This window comes from Microtus pennsylvanicus, chromosome 16, assembly GCF_037038515.1.
Source record: "Microtus pennsylvanicus isolate mMicPen1 chromosome 16, mMicPen1.hap1, whole genome shotgun sequence".
Classification (NCBI taxonomy): domain Eukaryota; kingdom Metazoa; phylum Chordata; class Mammalia; order Rodentia; family Cricetidae; genus Microtus; species Microtus pennsylvanicus.
The window spans coordinates 17,282,213-17,304,341 of NC_134594.1; the positions used below are offsets into that span (position 1 = coordinate 17,282,213).

General features: G+C 44.4%; 1 long non-coding RNA gene across 1 annotated transcript; it reads right to left on the reverse strand.

Annotated features, from left to right (window-relative positions):
• Nucleotides 1-1,741: 1,741 nt before the first annotated feature.
• LOC142836451 (uncharacterized) lies at nucleotides 1,742-20,725 on the reverse strand. Its single transcript, XR_012908085.1, has 3 exons — nucleotides 20,212-20,725; nucleotides 18,687-18,775; nucleotides 1,742-1,903 (listed from the first exon to the last, which is right to left on the reverse strand). It is a non-coding gene; the product is annotated as an uncharacterized LOC142836451 (long non-coding RNA).
• Nucleotides 20,726-22,129: the final 1,404 nt, after the last annotated feature.

The following is a 22,129-nucleotide window of genomic DNA, read 5'->3' on the forward strand; positions in this document are numbered from 1 at the left end:
AAAAGCAGGAAGTTTTTAAAAAGAAAACCACTTCCTGATCTCTCCGTCCTGGCTACACCTGAAACAGGCACAAATACGCATCATCCCCTGGCCTCCGATTGAGGATAACAAATGGGTTGAAGGCTGATTATCTTCATTCTAAAACACAGACCACATTAGGAGAATGTCACCCGGCCCCGACAGCACCGGGAGAGGGTGTTCATGTTGCAACTGACTCTTCCCCTTTTCAAGACATTTTGCTCTTTGCTCCAAATTCATGTTCTGACGTCCCCTTCCTTTCTGTTAACCTTTTAGCATCTTATCAGGTCCAACAGGCAGCTGATGCAAATGCCTAGTTTGGGGTTTTTTTATGCCTGAGAATCACAGTGTGTCTGACATCTCATTTGTTTTGAAGACTTCTGGGCTTTACCCTCAGAGTAGCAAGCAGGCTTCTTCTAAAAGGTGAACACCGGCATTTGATCATGTCTCCCTAGAAAGGGCTGAGAAGTGTTCTGAGGGCAGGCATGAGTTTCGCAAAATGGAAAATAGCTGGGTTCTCTCCGTCTACCTGAGAAGGAGATGGGGAGTGACCGAATAAGTGTCGCACACTGTCTAACCGCTTATGCCCATGGCAAGGTGGGAGGTGGACCCTTCCAGGCACTGCGGTGGAGACAAGGAGGAACCAGGAAAGAAAGAGAGGTTGAGGTTAGTGAAATGGCTTACGGGGTTTAGACCTGAATTTGGTCCTGAGAGCCGCAGGGTGAAGAGGAGAACCAGCCCCTAAAGGTGGTTCTCTGAATTCCAGATGAGCACCATAGTGCATGCGCTCATGTATATATGTGCGCACACAAATACGCCCAAATAAATGTAATATTAAAAATTAAAGGAAAGTTTGGGGCTTAGTGTGACAGGCCACATCTGTAATATCAGCACTCAGGAGGTAGAGGCAGGGGGATTACCAGTTCCAGCCTGGGTTGCACAGTGACAGCTTAGACAGAAGCACCACAGACAGCCTACCAGATGAAGGAGGTGGGGGACAAGGAAGAGGTGAAAGAACAGAAGCAGGGGAGGAGAGGAAAGGGAGGAGGAGGAGGAGAAAGAGGGAGAGAAGCAGGGGAAGAGAAGGTGGAGAAAGTTGAGTTGTTCTAAGAAGACTTTTCAGTACATCTAAAATTTCACCATGCCTGTGCTTTTGACTTCTAATTATATACCTTCAAAGCCTTGCTTTTCTGCTTGGGCACCTTTTGCTGTATGTATCCATACTGAGATAGATCACAAACCATCCTTTTTCTGTTTTTGGGGTTTTGTTGTTGTTGTTTGTTTTTGAGACAGCCCTGGCTGTCCTGGAACTTGCTTTGTAGACCAGGCTGGCCTTGAACTCATAAAGATCCACTTGCATCTGCCTCCCCAGTGCTATGATAAAGGTGTGCGCCACCACACCTGGCTCACAGAAGGTCTTATGAAAGATACCGAGCAATTAATGTCAGCTGTTACCTTTTAAACGAGGCAGGTTGCGCCATTTTTTAGTCAGATGCCCCTCAGAATTGCTTACCTTTCTAGCCCTTTGTGTTAGAGTAGAAAGAATGGACAGAGATTCGGAAGGAAGTCACATGTGTTCGAAGCTCTGAGACTGTCCAGTGTTTTCCAGCTGGTGGCAAGTGATGCAGTTTAGGAGGAAGGGCAAGACACAAGCCCAGGACAACCGCAGCTCACGAGAAGTGGAGAGCTGATGAGGTTAAAACTGGAAGCAGCTTAAGCCATTACAGGGGCTGAAGAAACAGCTCAGCAACTAAGAGTACTGGCTGCTCTTCCAAAGGATGTAGGCTCAGTTCCCAGCACCCACAAGGCGGTTCACGACTGTCTGTAACTCCAGTTCCTAAGGATGGAGCGCCCTCTTCCCGTCTCTCTTAGCACCGCACAAACGCTGTGAACAGAGGAACATCCAAGCAAAACTTATACCCGTACACTTAAAATTAAATGAACTGTTTTTTAAAAAAATCAGTTTTGGACTGTGATTATTAATCTTGATTGGCACCTTGATATTAACCTTGACTGGTAGGATTTAGAATTATCGGGGATACAAGCTTCCAGGAGTGTGTGTGGGCATTTTAAGAGTGGGTTCGGTAAGATGAAAAGAGCCACTGTAGGTGTGAGCGTCACAGGTGGGCTAAGGTCCTGGACTGAATCAAAAGGAGAAAGGGACCTGAACTCCCACATCCATCCCTTCTGCTTCCTGACTGCGGATGCCTTGTGAGCAAACCACCTCAGTCACACGGCCTCAACTACAGCTGCTCTCTCAGCCGTACCCTGCCATCGGTAGTGTGCCGTACTCAGACTGTGAGCTGTGTTAGCCAGGGTTCTCTGGAGGGACTGGACCGGTGGGAAATATAAATAGATACATATATATGAATTTATTCAGTCAGATGTAAATTAGTCACAATGGCAAAATCACATGCGAGAGCCAAGAGTCGGATTGTTTGCTTGATCCTTGAGGCTGGGTGGTAGTCCCACAAGGGTTATCTCCCACTTTGCGGGGTGGGAACAACCAGTCGGGCCACAAAGCAGTAACCTCGGCAATCCCAGCCAGCAACTAAACCGTACACGATTCCTGGAGAGCAGATGATCCCTTGTCCACAGTGAGAAAGTGGAAAACCTGATTCTGGTATCGGTGAAGGAATCGTCATGGGCGGGAACGTGGCCTATCAACTACTGGCAAAAAGGAAGGCCAGTGGAGACAATGGTCTCATTCCTGCCACACCCTTTTTACCTGGGCCGCTACCAGAAGGTGCAGACCACAATCAAGGTGGGTCATCCCACAGCAATCAGGACACGTCTTCAGGTTAAGACTCTCTACTCAGGTAAATTTAATTTGTGGCAAGCTGGCATTGAAAACAACCATAACGTAAGCCAAAGCAAAGTCTTCCTTCCCCAAGTCGCTTGGTCGGGGATTTGAACAGCACCTATGGAGGTAGCTAGCTAGCGTGGTCATCTCTGATGGCAAGGCTTGTTTGTTTATTATTCTAACCTGTTGGGAGGGGATATTTCGCTGCCATGACTTCGACTGGCGTCTTTGAGGATCCTGCCTCCCCTGGATTCGGTGGTTGCTCAAATGCACAGTACACACTCCTCAGTTGCTCAGCCATGGGATTCACAGCCTTGGTTCTTCATCAGATTCCCACTGAGCACAAAACTTTGGGAGGAATGGACAAAGGGCCGATCCGATTCTGTTTAAAGATTCCCAGAATTACAGTCTTGGTTGGGTTTTCTCTGAGCTGCCTTTGAATTGCATTCAGGTCCAAGAATTGCATTCTTGAGACCTCAAGGATGCTGGGATCCCTAAAACCCATCTGCCTCCTAGACACTCCAGTCCGGAAGTCAATGGAACATCTAATGAGTATCCTGACTCTAGAATTCTAAAGAAGTTCCTCATACTCAGCCAGCCTCAGGTTCTCCCAGAACTCACAGGGAAGCATGCCCAGAAAGTTACTAGGCATCTAATGTTCAGTAGAGTATTGAGAGTGTGGTACGCAGGGCTGGGGTTATCTCAGGTGGTAGAGTACTTGTGTATTGTGGTCAGAGCTCTGGATTTGATTCCCAGCAATAGGCACTATGCTGAAGGACATTGAAGAAATCCGTGTAGACACATTGAGATGGCTCTTCGTTTATGTTCTTTCCAAGACTCTAGAAGGAAACCCCTCAGTACCAATGGCTTCCCCAATAGGCAGAGATGCTTGAGAAATTCTGTGTTGCTTAACACTCAGGCTTTTGAACTATGTATCAAAGTATCTGTGTAAAATGCAATCGTGACTCATTCACTAAAAGGTGTCTATAAACATTTTCATTTTCTCATAAATAATTACTTGAAGAGAAAAAGAACAATTAGAAGAAAGGCCATGGGCACCCTAAGTGCTTGTACCCCATCCAAATCTGCTTCAGAAAGGCTCCACGGAAGAAGCCCGAGTATGATTTTAATGGGCTGGGCGGGTTCTTGCAGTCCCAGTGTACAAAGCAGTAGGTTGGGAAAGCTCGCTACTCTGAACCCAATGTACTTTACACATTTATTCAGAGAAGAATAGTTGGGTTTTAATTATTTATGATAATAGCACTCAGTGCACTAGTAAATGTCCTTCGGTGCATATTTTGTAAAATAATGAAGTCTTTGTAATGTGGGCTTTCTCTGTAAGCTACCCGCTCCTCACTTAAAAAAAAAAAAATCCAGGGCAGCGGAGTGTTTGTGCTTGCATGTAAGTGTGTATATAAATTGTCAACTTGAGGTCTGCCAAGGTGCCATTAAGTTTGACTGGGGATTTCTCGTCCTCTCCATCCCCCAGCCCCTTCCCCTAGCCGTAACTTGACCAAAGAAAACATCACCAGGGAGATGAGCAGGCCGTCTGGATTTTTGTTTTGGTTTCCTCGCACCGCCTGTTTCCCAGCGCTGCTATACTCTTACAGTGTTTCAATAAAACACGGAGCAAGACACTCCATCTCCTCCTCGACTTTCCTCTAGTCTAAGTTAGACATAGCACACTTCGTGAATACACCCTATTGTGTCAAGGGACTTCCTCTCCTTTTTTCTCTTGGCTTTTTCTTTTGTTCCTCTTTCCTGGTCCCTCTGCTGCAAGGTTAGATTAAACTTTCTCTTATTTAAGGCATTCCTGTGCACCAAAATCAGAGTTCACAGGACCGTGTCAGCCTGTGTGTGTCTTTCCATTGGCTGATAATTTTAGTTTGAAGGCATAAGACGATTGAAATTTCAGGTTCTGTTCTATACGGTTTCCATAACCTGGGTCGTTCCCATTTCAGTGGTGTCCAATCAACCTTGATAACAACCTTGATAGCTCCGAGAGAAGGACTGATTACTGCTGTCTGTCTTTCTTTCTCAGATGATGGCTGTAAACAAATTGTAGGCATTCAGACAGCAGCCAGACCTACTAAATCAGAAGTATTCGCTATCAACCAAGCAAGGCCAGCAGACATTCTTGGACGCAACTTGTGTGCCTGTGCTGTTTGCAGGACACCTAGAAGGACCTACTGTGTTGTGGTTTGCAATAGGGATTTCTGTTTCATAGAGGTTTTGTGAAATTATGGGATGATCTCTGCAAACAGTTTTACAGTAAAAAAAATCAATTATGTTTATAAGCTGACGGGCAAGACTCTCTCGGTGAACAGACCTCGGTATTACTCATGCTGGAGACTTGAGCATCTATGAAGCCACTAGGTGTAGAGCTGCTTGCCGTTCTGTGGGCTCGGAGAGAAGGACTGATTACTGCTGTCTGTCTTTCTTTCTCAGATGATGGCCGTAAACAAATTGTAGGCATTCAGACAGCAGCCAGACCTGCTAAAGCAGAAGTATTCACCTACAAATGAAACATGGTTTCAGGCGTAGTGAAACATATGTACCAAATTGTACGTGAAGCTCTTCTGACTCCAGAATAAAGAGCTTCTTTGACTTGGATTTGGAGTAAGAGAGTCATCAATGAGTTGAAAAATGGGGTTTAAAAAGTCCTATTATCTGGGTGCTAAGTCTCAGATTATGTAGATGAGCCCAGGAGCTGTGGGGACAGGCAATGTCAGGCTGCTCAGGCAGCAGTTTCTAAAGCACATAGCAAAACCCAGCTGCCCATCAGGGTTAGAATGTTGGTTCATAGACATTAACAGATGGGACAATGAGAATGACAGGAATAAGATTCATATCAGCCAGGGCTGGTGACATTCCTAGAAAGACTAGAACTTCAAGACCTGCTTGGAATACAGAATGAATTCAAGGCAACTTAGATTCAGTTTCAAAATAGGAAGGGAAAGGAGGATGTAGAGGCAGCTCAAGGGTAGAGTGTTTTCCTGATTGCCGTGTTCAGCCCCCAGCACGGCAAAGTGTCCTGGGACTGACACTTCTGACCATGCGGTGGATGGCTGCAATCATCTCTTCATTCATTCGCCCAAGATCTCATGTTTAGTAAACAAAGTTTACGTTTGAATTCCTTAGTTTATAACGAGATCTCTACCTCCACAAACGCAGACACGCGATATTATCCATCATCTTCAAGACCTGGGAGGGCAAGTGGCTAATTTCAAACTCACTTAATAGGAAGAACTAAGGATTTGCCATAGCCTTCCACAGGATCCACATGTCAGTACACTTAAATATACTCCAGCTAATGACAAAGTAACAATTTATTTTAAATCAGCACTTATAACCCTTAATTAACTACCGACTCTAGGTTGTGACTGACAGCACTTGATGATGTCACTGGAGAAACCAGTGACACGTGCCCCCGACAATGCATGCAACATCACCCTCGAAGTCAGTCACCTTGGCAACAATAAAGTTTGGTAAGGCCCTAAGATTCAAGTCTCATTTCACAGAAAATACTAGTATAACAGAATATTTTTCTCTTTGAAAATAAGTTTTTTCTTTATTCTTGAGAATTTTATACAAATATACAGTGAAATATGATCATTTCCGTCTCCCATTTTCCCCCCTTGAGCTCGTCCTATATTCTTCCCAACGTGTTATCTCCCAACTTCATTTCTTCTCCCTTGTCTCTTTTTCCTTCTCTTTCTCGTTCCTCTTCTTTTGATAACCCAGTAAGTCCAATTAGTGCTGCCCATATGTGCGTGGGTGTAGGGCCACCCACTGGACTACATAAAACCTATCAGAGGCCACAACCTCAAAATGAATGATTCTACCTCTTCCAGCAGCTACTACATAGCTACTACATACATACATACATACATACATACATACATCCCTCAGCAAGGAATGGTCCTGGAGGGCACCTTCCCCATCTAGACCAGAATTCTGGTTGACTTGGCTTGTGTAGGTTTGGTCCAGGCTGCTGTAAGTGGCTCATGAGTGCTGCCGCCCCACGTTGGGTCCAGAAGATAATATTTTATAGCATCTCTCCCCTCCTCTGGCTCTTACACCCTTTCTGCACCCACCCTGAGCCTTGGTGGGGAGAGGGGTTGATAAAGATATTCAGTTTAGGGGTGAGCACTCGGGCTCTTATAGACTATGCTCTATTTTTAGAAAATAGGACTGGAGAGATGGATGAGGAGTGAAGAGTTCTTGTTGTTCTTCCAGAGGACATAGTGGCTCACAAGCATTCACGACTCCAGATCCAGAGGCTCTGATTCCTCTTCTGCAGCAGGCATGCACATGATACACAAACATACACGCAGGCAAAAAACACTCATACATATAAAATCAACTAAATCTTAAAAGATTGTAAAATGCTATAAGAATAGAATCAACAAAATCTAGCCTGGGTGAAACTCAGTAGGAAAACCAGTTCTTAAGTTTAAAAGTATTGGGAAATAGAGCAAAAGGAGCTAGGGGATGGCTTAGTAGGTGAAGTGTGGACCGTCCAGTTTGGGGACCTGGGATAAATGCCTAGCACCCATGTAAGAGCTGTTACAGCAGCATAGGTCCTCTTGGCCCTGGGAGAGTAGATACAGACTGTCCCTGGAACTCACTGGCCAACGGATCTACAGGAACATTGAGCTGCAGGTTCAGGGAGAAACCTGACTTCCAAACAGTGAGGAAGCAATAGAAGAGGACTCCTGGCATTGGGCCCTGGCTTCCACATGGACCTGCGCACCTGTGCAAGCATACCTTTGCACACGCGACAAAGGAGAATCGGGGATAACAATGAGAAGGTGGGGCAGGGCAGCTGACAAAACTCCTGTCAATCAAACGGAACGTCTGGATCTTACTCAGAGATAGAGAACTGTAAAGAAGCAAAACAGACGCTGAATCAGCATAGACACATAGTTGAAGATATGAGGAAGTGAAATATTGGGCCAATGAGATGATTCAGAGGATAAAGGCACCTGCCACCCAGAGATGCAAGCCTGCCAACCTGAGTTTGATCCCTGGAATCCATGTGAAGACGGGAGGGGAGAAAGTCACCCTGTCACCTCCACACACACCAGGGCACACGTACCCTAACTCTGTCACCTCCACGTACACACCAGGGCACATACACCCTACACTGTCACCTCCACACACACACCAGGGCACATACACCCTACACTGTCACCTCCACACACACACCAGGGCACATACACCCTACACTGTCACCTCCACACACACACCAGGGCACACGTACCCTAACTCTGTCACCTCCACGTACACACCAGGGCACATACACCCTACACTGTCACCTCCACACACACTGGGGCACACGCACCCCACATGTACATCATACACACAAAGCTAATGATAAAATGGAACAAATGAAAAACATTTTAAAGGAACTCAGTTTTTTCACTGGGGCTCTAGCTCAGTGATAAAGCTCTTACCCAACATGTCCAAGGCCCTGAATTCAATCTCTAGCTCAGAGGCAAGGGGGAGACTGATTTTTTTGTGGGGGGAAGAGGGTATGGTAATTATGTCTTTTAAGAAAAGGCCTTACCCTTTCAACACAAAACTAAACCATGGGCCAGTGAAACGACACACAGCCTAAGAATTCTTCAAATAACCAAGCATTATAGACAAGGATATAGCTCTAAAAACAAAACAAACAAAAATCAACACTGGCTCTTTGTTGATACCCGGTGAAGCTAGGCAACAGACTCATTGGGAAATTTACGCTCTATGACAATTGTATATGTTTAAGACTTTTATAGTCCTTTTAATCCATAAAAACCACCACGAGGAAGGAAATATTATCAGCTCCAAATCAAAGGGAGAGAGGACACTGAAGGCTTGGGAGGAATAGAACATTGCAGGGATCTATAGAAGGCAAGAAAAGAAGTGGGGAGGATGATTTGTAATCTTTCTGTATAAGGAAACTTCCAGAGTCCACCTAGTTTGTGCAGTACTCAAATGTAGCCAGGACTGAGAGCCTTTGTTGAGGGACGATGACCTTGGCCCACCCCTGAGAGCCTGGGGAGCTTGTCTTGTCCGAGGTGTGCCTTGCAAGGATCCTGAGTTATATTGGGCGTTGGGACATCTTTGACCATGGGCAGCTTCGACAGCTGGCTAGGTTAGCGATTTAGTTTGCTGCCACTCAAGGAAACACAGCCAACTGGGCCACATGAGGAAGTAACCTGAGCCCTTAACTCCAACCTGGGAGCTGAGTTGCAACTTGCTGGCCTCTGCCGTGGCTGTATGGGGACAGAGGAATGCTATATGGCCTACAGGGCAGCCTGGGGACTTGATTCCAGGAGGGACCAGGCTCTCACAAAGTTTCGAAATACAGTTTGGCAAGGGCCTATGAGGGTGACTTGTGGCCCAGATGAATGAAAATAAGTGTCAGAAAAGGTGGAAACAGGGTAGAGGAACAAATGTCAGCAAGACGGCCCTGGCTTGCTATTATCAGATGGTGTAGGAAGCTGAAAGAGAGAAAGAGAAGCGTACTTTCCCCTCTCAAGTCTGTGAAGTTTAAGATTTTGGTTGTGTCATTTGTCTTCTGATGCTTTTCTTTGCCTCTGATTTTTTTTGTATTCGTATGTATGTGTGTTAGTGTGCAAGTCGTGTGTGTGTGTGTGTGTACATGTGGGCATGTAAGGAACAGAAGACAACCTCCAGCGTCATTCCTCGGGTGCTGGACTGGAATTCACCAGGCTCGGGCTGTCTGGCTGACAAGCCGGCAACCTCCAGCGTCTGCCTGTCTGCCCCGCCAGTGCTTGGCTAACAAGGGCTTGCTGTCACATCTTGCTTTTCATTACGTGGACTCTGCAGACCGAACTCAGATCCCCATGCTTGCAAGCACTTTGCTGGGCTCCAGCTGTCTCCCCAGATCCCTGCCCTTTATTTCTCATTTTCCGAGTGTAACCCTGCTAACTGCCGCCCACTGAGCATAACATTTCCTCCCACACCTCTCCCTGGAGACGAAGCTTTCTCCTTTCTCATCCTCCTACCCCTTTGTCAAATCTTGCTCTTAAGAAAAACAGCCTCTCTCCTTTTCCCTATGCATGTTGCTCCCTTCATTTTCCTCCAAGGCCAGGTGGCTTGTTCTTTTCTTGGTATTGACCTCTCTGGGGCATGTGACCTCCTTGAGAGCAAGCGAGAAGCTCTCGGGGTGAGGTCACAATGTACTTCCCCCTGCAAAGAGCTTCTGTGTTTTTTTCAACAACTAAAAAAAAATGAACAAAAAATAAATAAAAAATAAACAAGAGCAGAAATACATTTAAAAAAAAAAAGAGCTTCTCTGCTAGCTGTGTTCCCAGGTGAGAGTCTTGTATCTCTTTAGCTTCATGGAGCCATTACTAGGTACAATCTCTCTGGGGAAAACTGCTTTTTGTTATCACCCAAGTAACATCTGGCTACAGAGGAGAAGCAAGAAATCAGAGCAATAAATAGAATGGGAGGGGGAAATGACCTGTGTCATCTGCCGAAACCTGGCTTAGGTAAAGCCATGGTTTTTCTGTGGGGAACTGAGATTCAACACAAATGCTGGGCACAACATACCACTGCTCGTGGAATCAGAGCTCTTCCAAAGAGGGAGGGAGGGGGGAAGGAGGGTGCAAGAAGGAAGGAAAAGTGGGGACGGGGGACAGTAGGTATAAAATATTTCAGTTAGTTGACTTCCAGATTATTTAATTGGGTAGAAATAGCTATTTGTTTATATATCTAAAATTACCATGTCAAAACTATTTTAACTTCCCTCCATGTTTTGTCAGCAAGATGAACAGCTCTCCAGAGCAAGTTCACTTCAAGCCCAATTTTCCTAGTGATGAAAAAAGGATCAGAGGGGCAGAGTTTTTATCCCTGGTGGCCCTGCAGCTCAAAGCAGTCGTTCTGAGATCTGACTGATATTTCAGTTGAGGTTGTCTCTTTAGGGTTTTGTTAGTTTTTTTTTGTTTGCTTGCCTTTTTGGAATATATATATATATATATATATATATATATATATATGTTTACTTTTATTTATTTGTGTGTGTGTGTGTGTGTTATTATATACCTATGAAAGCCAGGGGACAACTTAGGCTAGTCCTCACCTTCCACCGTGTACACAGACCCTGGGGATCAAAACTCAGGTCATGAAGGCTTGGGTTGTCAGGCTTGGCCACAAACACCAAGCCATTTCCCTACCTGTAGGTTTTTTGATTGTTGTTGTTTGTTTTTTTTTAATCTTCTGGTATGTAATGGCTATAGGATTGTTCATGAAATCAATGGCTGTTGTATTTGAAGCCTTAAAAAATCATTGTTACCTTTTTCTAAGCAAGTACGTTTGCCTGAGTATTTGTAGTCAGCGTCTCACTCTGTAGCAGCCAGTCTCAAAGCTGTGATTCTGTGACCTTCCTGCCTGAGCTTCCCAAACGCTAGAATTACAGCTGTGGACTGTTGGGGGCCACCCTGCTGAGACACTCCTTGGGGGAGGGGGCAAGAAGGTGTGGAGTCAACAACATCGGGAGTCAGATGAGTAGCAAAAACCGACTGGTTTATTATATATAATAATAATAAAATATAATAATAATAATATAAGGGCAAGCCTCTTATAACCCCTTCTAAGGTCCCATTGGCTCAGGTGGCCGACTCAGCTGTGTTGTCCTTCCCTCGCTGGCATCTCTGGTCAGGTGTCTTTGAATCAGCAGCCTCTGGGCATAGCAGCAGGCCTTAGGTTGGCTCAGGAAGTACCTGCCATGCATGCTCATGTGGCCTGGTTTGGGCAAGGGAACTTTGGCTTGGGTAAGCTGGCCGATTTTCTTCTACAGTGTACCAACCACCTCACCCAACAATCAGGGTTTAAGTACAGTTTAATCCTCCAGTGTCCCAGGAGGAAAAAGAAGAGATTAAAGAAGTTGGTAACTTAGAGTCATTTTGTCTGACCGTAATCACATCCCAAGATTTCTATCTGATCTCATCCGCTATGAACAGGGGGAAACCAAAGGGAAGCCACAATGAGGCAACCCCAACAACAGAAGAAAGTCCTCAGTTCTTAAAACACATTGTTGAAGTGCCTAACTTTTATAGCATATATAATGATACATGCTTATGGCTAAATCTTGGCTTACATTCATGATTCCAATAAAGTTATAATGAGGGCTACTCAAAAGTCATATGATTTTTTAATAGGAGCAGTAAAAGATAGAAAAAAAATTGCTAAATTGTAGTTTTCAGAGAAAACTGATTCATGTGTAAATTATAAGTATTATAGCTTTTATTTTTAAAGTGTTTTGTTTGCCTTCTTATTTGTTTTAACATGAGGCTTCAAATTGTACAGGCTGGCCTCAGGCTTGCTATGTAACTAAGAATGACCTCAAACTTCTGATTCCCCTGCCTCCACCTCTTAAGAGGAGATTACCGATGAATACCACCAGAACCAGTTTCGTTTTACTTGGTGCTAGGGAGCTGAACCTTTTACTTGGTGCTAGGGAGCTGAACCTTTTACTTGGTGCTAGGGAGCTGAGCTTTGTGTGAGGTAAGCATTTCAGCACCTGAGCTACATCCTCTGCCCTCTATTTTGTGAGCCTGGGTCTCACGCTGTACCACAGGTTGGCCTGGAACTCACATGTAATCCAGACTAGCCTTGAGCTGTTCCTGCTCTCCCTGCCTCAGCCTCCCTAGCGCTGGCATTACAGGCATGGGCCACACCTGGCTTCAGAGTTTTTAAAAAGAACAGGAAGAGAATTTGTTAACCTCTAAGATCCCAAGAAGTCAGAACATGCGTACTGGAATTAAGTGAGCGAGCTTAGAAACCAATATGCAAATGTTCATTTGGAAGAATTTCCGTGCAGAAACGGAGACTGTGACGTGAGTGTCCTGGGATGCGTGTGGAACAGGGAGATGTCAAGATGATGTGGCAGACTCACCTGAGCTGGGGGCAGCAAACATGTCACCCAGAGACACAAACCAAGTCAGGAATCACCTGTCACTCAGGAGGCTCACCTGCACAGCGTGCAGGTTTCCAGCGAGAGCCAAGGATAAGGGCCTGGAACCTCCATCCCTCTAAAGCCCTGGTGAGCCTGCAGAGAAGCTGGCTCTCTGCTGGCAGGCACAGCGAATTGTCTGGAATCTTTTAATGACTGGCGATGAATCTGCTGGGACAGGCGAGTGATTATCAGTTCTTACATGCCACAGACCAATCCTCCATCATTAGACTTTGTGTATTCATTTCTGAGCAGAGAAAAAAGGCTGTTTGGGCTTGCTTTCTCTGCATACCTCACGGCTCAGCATGTGGAGGAGTCGGCTGAGATTCCACCTCATGATTAGTCTTTAAACAACAGAGTTCTCCATGGCAGGAGGGTGACTGGAGTCCCTCTTTTTTAGTGATGGATGCTTTGCCCGGATAATATGGCTGATTATGGAGAGCACACAATTGTACTGTTCTCGACTTACAGTGCAGAATACGAGTAAATATTCATTCTAATTCTATATCATAAGTATCCAGAATTTTTCTTTCATTTCATGTATTTATTTATTCCTTTTTCCTGCTTTATTCGGGGGAGGCAGGGGTTTGGGGGAATAAAATATCTCCAGGTAACTCGGACTGATCTAAAACACTACGCAGGCCAAGTTCAAGCTAAACTCATGATCCTCCTGCCTCAGCCTCCAGAGGGCTGGGATTACAGGTGTGTATCACTATACTAAGCTTTTTTTTCTTTTATATAACCACCAAATAGGAAAGTTTCATTTAATTAATTTTGACTAATTTACATGATTCCGGTTTTTTACAATGTAAATGTACATTGGAAGAAGCCTTTCTCCCTCTTTCTGTTCCTGCTCTAGACAAGTACTTCTTGATTCTGCAAACAAACCATGTTGCAGAGTTTTCTGGATTCTTCCGGGCACAGGTTACACACATACAGGAAAATGTATACTCCTGGGGTCCCCGTGCATTCCTAGTTACACAAACAGCAATCGATTTTGTATCTTCTTGAACTGGTGCTTTTCAAGTCCAAACAAATGGGAGACCCTTGACGACCTCTCCTGCCCTGGCTGGTCCCCTTTCCCTGCTCATCCTCTCAGCCCTAAGAGGCACTTACTTTGAACCTCTGTGTGCTAGCAACACATGCCATTCCCTAATTAGTGGGGAATCTTACGCATGCTCGTCCACTCAGCATTGTTTCTGTGTGAGCTTCTCAAAGCCGGGATACACACACGGAGACGGAGCCCCCCTCAGCATACAAGATCTAACATAGCAACATGAATAATTATGAGTTTAATAAATGCCTTTTTATGACTCTGACTTCTGATTTCCCTGCCACCCACTTAGTGTTTGGAAAGTGGTTCTATCCATTTTTACAATTCAATTGCACTCTACCTCATTAATAGTCAGATAAATAGCATGGATTGGCCAGATTCTGAGAGAAGAACCTCGGGTTTATTCTGTTATTAAGTCAGTATGTTAAAAAAAAAAGGGGGGGAGCCATGATGATACATCTGTCAGTTCTTTCTAATTGTATCTATGCACTCATAATGAATCTAAGCTTATATGCAGCTGGATTTCATTAAGTATATCTAGAATTTATATAAAGAAGATACATGACCATCTAGCTTGATTTTTTAAAATAAGAGCAAAGGGGTATTAGTAGGTGTATGAAGAGTCAATAGGGGCCCAACAGATGGCTTGGTGGTTAAGGGTGCTTGCTGCTCTTGCAGAGGACTTGGAGTGGTGTTCCTAACGCTCTCATCAGGAATTTGTAACCCCCTATAACTACAATTTTAGGTCACCAAACATCTTCTTGTCCCACAGGCACCTGCACTCAGCCATGCACAGAGCCACACACAGATACACATATATACATACATACACATAGAGAAAATAAAAATAAACCTTCAAATTAGAAAAAAGACTTAGTAGTAAAGGCAAGATTGGTCGATACAAAAACAAGTCAAAAAAAAAAAAAGAAACAGCTTAGAGCAGTCAGAGCTCCTGTGTTAATGCTGAACCCCCAAGGTGATGCTATTAGGGTACAAGGACTTTTGGGGTGGTTAGGCAATGAGGGGAAGAACCTTCATGAATTGCAGCACAGCTGTTGTGAAAGGGAGCAGAAAGAAAGCCCTTCCTCCTTGGCCACATGTTCTCGTGGTGAGAAAACGATCCCGTGCGAGGACCAGCCACCGTCTGCAGCACCTGACCTGGATTTTCATCCCCAGAACTCTAAGAAATAACCTTTTGTTGCAACTTGCAGCTGAACCATAGCACACCAGTTTAAGGCGGTCAGTGCTGTTAAGTTTGTGGCTACATAAAACGAAAACGAGAAGAAAACATAGCAAACGGTTTTGGGGAAATCTGAGGGAAAATCCATCTAGGTCTCTACCTAAACCCACACACCAGAATGTAAAAAGTACAATTATAAAATGAATAAAAAAATACTCATAAAATTAACAATAGAAAATATAGGAAACGGTGTGGCATAAATAAATAATATGATTTCAATGTTTAAATATTAAAAGATTTCAAATATGGGGCTGGAGAGGATGTTCAGTTTGTAGAGACCCCGGTTCCCATCCCAATGCCTTATAAAACAGGTGTGGCGGCGCACGCTAGTGATGCCAGCATTCAGGTGGTGATGGGTGTCACAAGTTCAAAGGTCATCCTCAACTACATAAAAAAAATTCAAGGCCAGCCTGCCCAAAGAAGAAAGGATAGATGGCCTTGAACTCCAGAGATTGCCTACCTACCTCCCAAGTGCTGGGATTAAAGGCCTGTGCCACCACCGCCCAGCATCTTGGGGTTCTTTTATTTTGCTTTTAGCTTGGCTTATCCAACTTTGATATGATGGTTTTCATTTTATCTTATTATATTTTATTGTCATGCGTTTTGTTGCTTTCTCCTAGAAGCTTGTTTCTTGCTAATGAGAAATAGAAAGGGAATGGATCTGGACGGGAGAGGAAGTGGGGAGGGACTGGGAGAAGTAGAGAGAGTATTCACATTATATGGTATAGAAAAGAATCTCTTTAGTAAAAGTAGCTATTTTTAAAACAAGATTCCAAAACATAAATACTGAAGCATTCGGTTATCTAAGAGTTAGAATTAAAAGAATAAAAAAGGAACGGAGAGTAAAAACTATATCTCCCTCACACCAATTTCTAAAGAGATGACTATCTGGAAATACAAAAAAAAAATCTCGCAAATTGACAAAATGACAGGAACTTTAAAGAAAAATCTGGACATAGACTAAAATAGGCAACTTATATGGAGGCAAATCAAGAACTTGAAGGGTAACCCTAAAGAAATGAAAATAAAAATGACAAACTATCACTTTATACCAAGTAGCCTGGAAAAAATTAGCTGGTTAATGCCAAGTGTTGGTGGCGATGTGTGCCGGTGGAAGGCAGACTGGTGTATTCTGGGAAAGCAATCTGTCTCTATTTAGTTAAATTAAGTATGAGGATATTCTGGGATCCAGCAGTTCTGTTCCTGGATATGCATCTCAGAGAAGCTCTAACCCAGAGCCACTCAGAGATACACACAGGGTGTTTGCTGCAGGGTTATTTGTGGTCGTGGACAGATGGACACCCATCTGAGAGTGATAGGTGATACACAGAGCACCGGTCCACAGGTGGAAGACGGGGGACCAGGGCACACTCGGTCACACGTACAGATGCTAAATACGCAGTTAAGAAAAACAAGATTGAAAGGTATAATACGCCCATTATTTTAGTTAAGAAAATCTGAGCCCAAAACAATACCTATTGTTCAAAAATACACACAAGGGCTGGGGAAATGGCTTAGTTGGTACAGTGCTTGCCTCAAACGTGTGAGGACCTGAGTTCGACTCCCGACATGCATGAATAAAGATGGGTGAGCCCAGCGTTGGGAAAGCAGAGATGAGAGGATCCCTAGAACTCACTGGCCAGTCAGTCTAACCGAATTAGTGAGCTCCGGGTTCAGTGAGAAACACTGTCTCAAAAACTAATGTAGGAAAAAATAATTAATAAAGTGGAGCACGACGGAGGAAGAACCCCAATGTCAGCCATTGAATGGGTGTATGCACACACATTCAAACATGCACACACACACACGTTAAGAATACATATAAGCCACATGGTAGTATGATGGTATTTGCAATGGTTCTGGAGGCGGGAAGAAGGCATCCAAATGGAATATTGGAATAAGAAGGGATACATCTTGCATAGACTGATGATGATAATGTACCCTGAGATGAGGAATAGCATTATCTCATCTTTCTACATCCAGACAAGGGGCAGGGGTAAGAAGTAGACAGAAGAAATAGTTAATATCTTTGAATGAGTCCAAATGACTGACACCTTCATCACAAGATTTAACAAACTAGACCCTGGTACCTAAAACATAAAATAAACAAAACTCTTCTATGGCTCGATCTCAATATTAGAAATAGATAATCTAGAAATTCTTATTTCTTTTTATTTACTCTATTTTTTTTATTATTTTTTTGAGACAGGGTTTCTTTGTGTGGCCTTGGCTGTTCTGAAACTCACTCTGTAGACCAGGCTGGCCTCGAGCTCACAGACATCCACCTGCCTCTATCTCCAGAGTGCAGGGATTAAAGGTGTGCGCCACCACTGCGCATCTAACTAGTAGATTTTTTTAAGGGGTCATGTTTGGAATGTGGCCTAGTTGAAAAAGTACTGACCTGGCATGAACCCTGGGTTCAGTTCCCCCACTGAATAAAACCAGTTATGTTAGTCTTTGACTAAAATCCCAGCATTTAGGAGGTAGAGCCAAGAGGATCAAAAGTTCAAGATTATTCCCAACTACCCAGACAGTTTGAGGCCAGCTGAGGACACGTGAGACTGTATTGCCTTTTAAAAAAAAAATCAAAAAGGATCTTGAAATGTAAAAACAAAAGCAAACAAAACCAAGAAAACTGATTTTAATGGGCAGGGGAGGTGGAAAGAGGATGTCGTGGGGAAACGAGACTGACCGAAGAAGGCCCATAGTCCATGCTGAAGTCACTTAAGCAATAAAATGATACATTTATATTGGCTTATGACTCAACAGGTGAATACCCATGGCTGTGCAGACATAAACAATTGATGGTGTAGATTAATAAACAGACGATCCTGTCACATTCTTCCACAAAAGAATACACATCATTTATAGCAACACTCCACCCACCGTGAGAAGGAGCACAGACCCTCACACTGTCCTTGACAGGACTTCCTGTCACAGAAGGGACTGTGGAAAGACACCCCTACTGTGCACTAGAAGCTGAACCAATAGCCTGGAGGCTTGGGCTGCCAGGACTGGCTTTGCAACGTAGAAAATCATTATACCTCCCTGGGTCTCAGTTTCCCTTCTGTACTATAAGAACCTCCAACTAAAAGCTCTCACCTGGGGCTCTGGGGTGAGTTTAACACCATCCTGCCTTGACCAAGACTTTCTTTTTCAAATCTTTCCTCCTGATTTCTTCCCTCTCTCCCTCCCTCCCTCCTTCCCTCCCTCCTTCCCTCCCTCCCTCCTTCCCTCCCTCCCTCCTTTCCTCCCTCCCTCCCTCCCTCCCTTTCTTCTTTCCATTTGGAGCCCACTATGTAACCCAGATTTGTTACACAGTGGTAGTCTTCAATAGCCCATGTGCGTACTCAGCTAGTGTTAGCCATTAGCTTTTCCAGGAAGCTGGGGTTAATTACATTAGCTCAGTGCTAATGTGAGGACCTGGGTTTGATTCCCAGCACTGGAGAAAATCAAGTGAAACAACTACAGAAAGAATACAGTATAGAAGGGGTTAAGAAAAATCATTGCCAGGCAAAAACCAGCAGCAGTGGTCAGGGTGACAGGGTTTAACTTAATGTACATGGCGCTCTAGACAGCTACGGTGGGGGGCGCATACCTGTAGTTCCAGACGCTCAGGAGGCTGGGGCAGGGGAGTCACCTGAGTTCATGAATGAAGTCCTGTCAGTGCAACAGCGAAACTTCACCCTAAACAAAGAAACAAGCATACAAACAAATAAATACTGGCAAACATTACCTCTGCGACCTTTATTCCCATACCTCAAATCCTCATCTAATCATGGGGTTGTGAGACAAGCTCGGACAGTGGAGTACCTGCTAATACATCTGACCAGTGCTCCTCAAAGCGCCAACACCTGGCTTATAAGATGCTTCAGCAGGTAGAGGTGCCTGCTGCTGCCCAGCAACCTGAGTTCAGTCCCTGGGCCCTACATGGTGGGAGAGAACTGGCTCCTGAAAAGGAAGGTGTCCTCTGGCTGCCTTGTGTGCACTGTGGCTGGCCCACCCTCCAAGTAAATAAGCGAATGTAAAAAAGAGACAGAAAAAAAATGCAAACATCATCCAAGGCAGACAGAGTCTGAGGGACCGTCATAGCCACGAAGAGCTAAGGACACTGTGACTCTCAAGTCAATGCAGTGTCCTGGACCTGAGAAAGAACATTTGTCAAACATGAAAAAAAATGGAAATATTTAAGTAAATATCGACTTTAGGTATTATTAATATACTAATATTGGACCATTAATTGTCACATCTCACGTTAGCCTGTCAGTAATAGGTAGAACTAGGGTGACGCTCAAGCGATATGGAAACCCTGGCCTATTAATCTGAAAGTATTCTTTTTATATATTTGGTGAAAATATTTTCCTCTTTAATAATAAATTTTAGTCCTTTTCTTAAGATTTATTTTTATTTACAGGTATGTATCTATGTACGTGTATGTCATATGAGGGTGCCCGTGGACGCCAGAAGAGGAATCTGACGCCCCTAGCTGGGGTTACGCCCCGGTGGATGCTGGGAACAGCTGGGTTTGCTAAAGCAGAAGGAAGCCGTGTTAGTGCTTTGATTAGGTGATGCAATGGCAGTGTATAGCTTACTGACCTCTAGGAGACTCCCCAGGGGGTGGGGTGGGGTGCATTGGTGCCGGTAGCGTCTGGAAGTTGCAGCCGAGGACGGATTTCCTCACAGCCCTCAGGGTCCAACCACATGCAACTAGAAAGGTGTTTTAATCAGTCTGAAGTGACAAGGATTCTAATTTTCGGATCCTTGAGAAAAAGTGTTGAGGGAGGATAATCTGTGGGACTCCACCTCTTTCTGGTCCTAGACTGATAACTGACGCACACAGTAGGTACTTAACAAGTGTTCTAGTTGGCTCTGGTACTGTGATTCCAGCACTTGGATCAGGATCAGGAGTTCAAGGCTTGCCTCAGCCTGAGCTACATGAAATCCCGTTTCAAAAAACCAAACAGAAGTTCGTTAAAGTTATGAAAATGTGCACCGAAGTTCAGTGGATAGCCAGTGTTCTATGTGTATCTCTCGCAAAACAAACAGCTGCATAATCTGGCTGGCAAGATAGTCAACTAAAAAAAAAAAATTGAACCGTATACCATCTAGTTAATAACACTTACCTGTTCTTGTGATTTAAGTTTCAAGTCTCCTAGGAAGAGAACTATGCCTTTAACTCTTGGGATGTCGGGCCATGTGTCACTTGCAAGGTTTCTTTCCCTAAGTACTTAATCCTGTGCTGTGTGGACTGGAAACTGGCCTATCAGGTTTGTTTAAAGTTTCTCTCATGAAGAACCTTGAAGCAATTGAATGTAACAATTTTTTTTTCCTGTGAGTTTTTTTTATTAGCTACAGAACCTTGCCAACTCACTCAAGCTAATCTGCAAGTCCTGTAATTATCACCAAAAAAAAAAAAAACTACTCTGGCAAATTAAACCACTTCTCAATGCAGGCTTAATAGGCAAGAGGGCTGTTCGGAAAGCTCAATGGATTATAAACGCGCCTCTACAAAATACACCGCAGCACACTTACACTTGAAGATGCGGCCTTAAATAGTTAAACAAGTCCATTGACATCAACCCGGTGCGTTTCCTTTGTTTATTCTTCCCAAAAGACTTCATTACCTCCAAAGTACCTGACTGAATAGGAGCAAGGGGCCTGGCGGAATTGTGCCGCTCTGACGGAGGGAAGCAGAGAGCCTGCGCGTGCGCGGGAAGGAGCATGGACATTACTGGGAGCGAGAGGTGTCAGAACAAGCTCTGAGGAAACGCGGAAAGAAAGCCACTGGGTTATAATCCAGGGTCAAGCAACACATCTGCTGATCCAAGGTAACTAATGATTGTTTGGTAAAAGCTGAGGCTCTGAAAGACAAGATAAAATAAGTACAAAGCAGAATTCCAAAAAAAAAAAAAAAATCTTAGGCGTTTGATCAGCAACGTTAAATCAATAGGGAGCGTGGTAAAAGTTTACTTGCCCTACTCAGTGAAGGGAGATCAGGGCTGACGCAAAAAAACAAGCTTCAAACAAGAGTTCTGTATAATCAGTGTCCCCTCCACTGCTACCGTCAAGAATGATGTTGGATTGGTCTGCTCCCAGCTCCCCCTCAGCCTTGGGCTGGATGGTGAAGGTTTTAGTCAACCTGCAGGACAGAGCCCCAGGCCACACCCTTTACACACAGATCCCACAGGTCAGGGGACACTGGAGAAACTACCGAGTGACTGGGTGCAGCTCGACGTCTGAGGAGTTCAGGCTTGCGCGACTGAGCTACGGAAAGAGCCGAATCATTAGCCTCCTCTTTTAACTAACTCTAAAGTTGGCTGGCTTCACACTGGACCTGGTGATTAGCAGGACAGAGATAGCTTTCGCAATTCAGCTTCTTCAAGTAGAAAGAAATTTGAAGCTTCCTCTGAGCAGCCATTTCCTATTTGAATGCTCCAGATCAAATCTCCCCTGTTGGTAGGCTGAGGCTGGGTCTCATCTTGCACACATCCTGGAGAAGAGAGAGGCCTGGGTGCTGGGTGTGTCCTACTAGAGGAGGGGAGGTCTGGTGTATGGTGCAAGGCCTCCCATAGCTTCTCTTTTTTTTTTTTTTTTGTTTTTTTTTTTTTTTTTTTGTGTTTTTGGTTTTTCGAGACAGGGTTTCTCTGTGGTTTTGGAGCCTGTCCTGGAACTAGTTCTTGTAGACCAGGCTGGTCTCGAACTCACAGAGATCCGCCTGCCTCTGCCTCCCAAGTGCTGGGATTAAAGGCGTGCGCCACCACCGCCCGGCCATAGCTTCTCTTAAAGGGAGAGTCAGAGCCATAAAATGTCAGGACACAGTGGTAGTCCTGGTCACTACACTGTCAGCAAGGGCATGAAGCTATTACTATAGATGGGAGAAAAGGAAATTTTTTAAAAAGCAAAAATACTTTCTTTCTAAGAGTGAGAGATAGAATAGGCTAGCATTTGCCAAAGTTGTACTTTATATTCAAGTAACTCTTTTTTTTTTCAAATAATTTATCTAACTTTATTTTATGTTCACTGATGTGACAGTGTCCGATC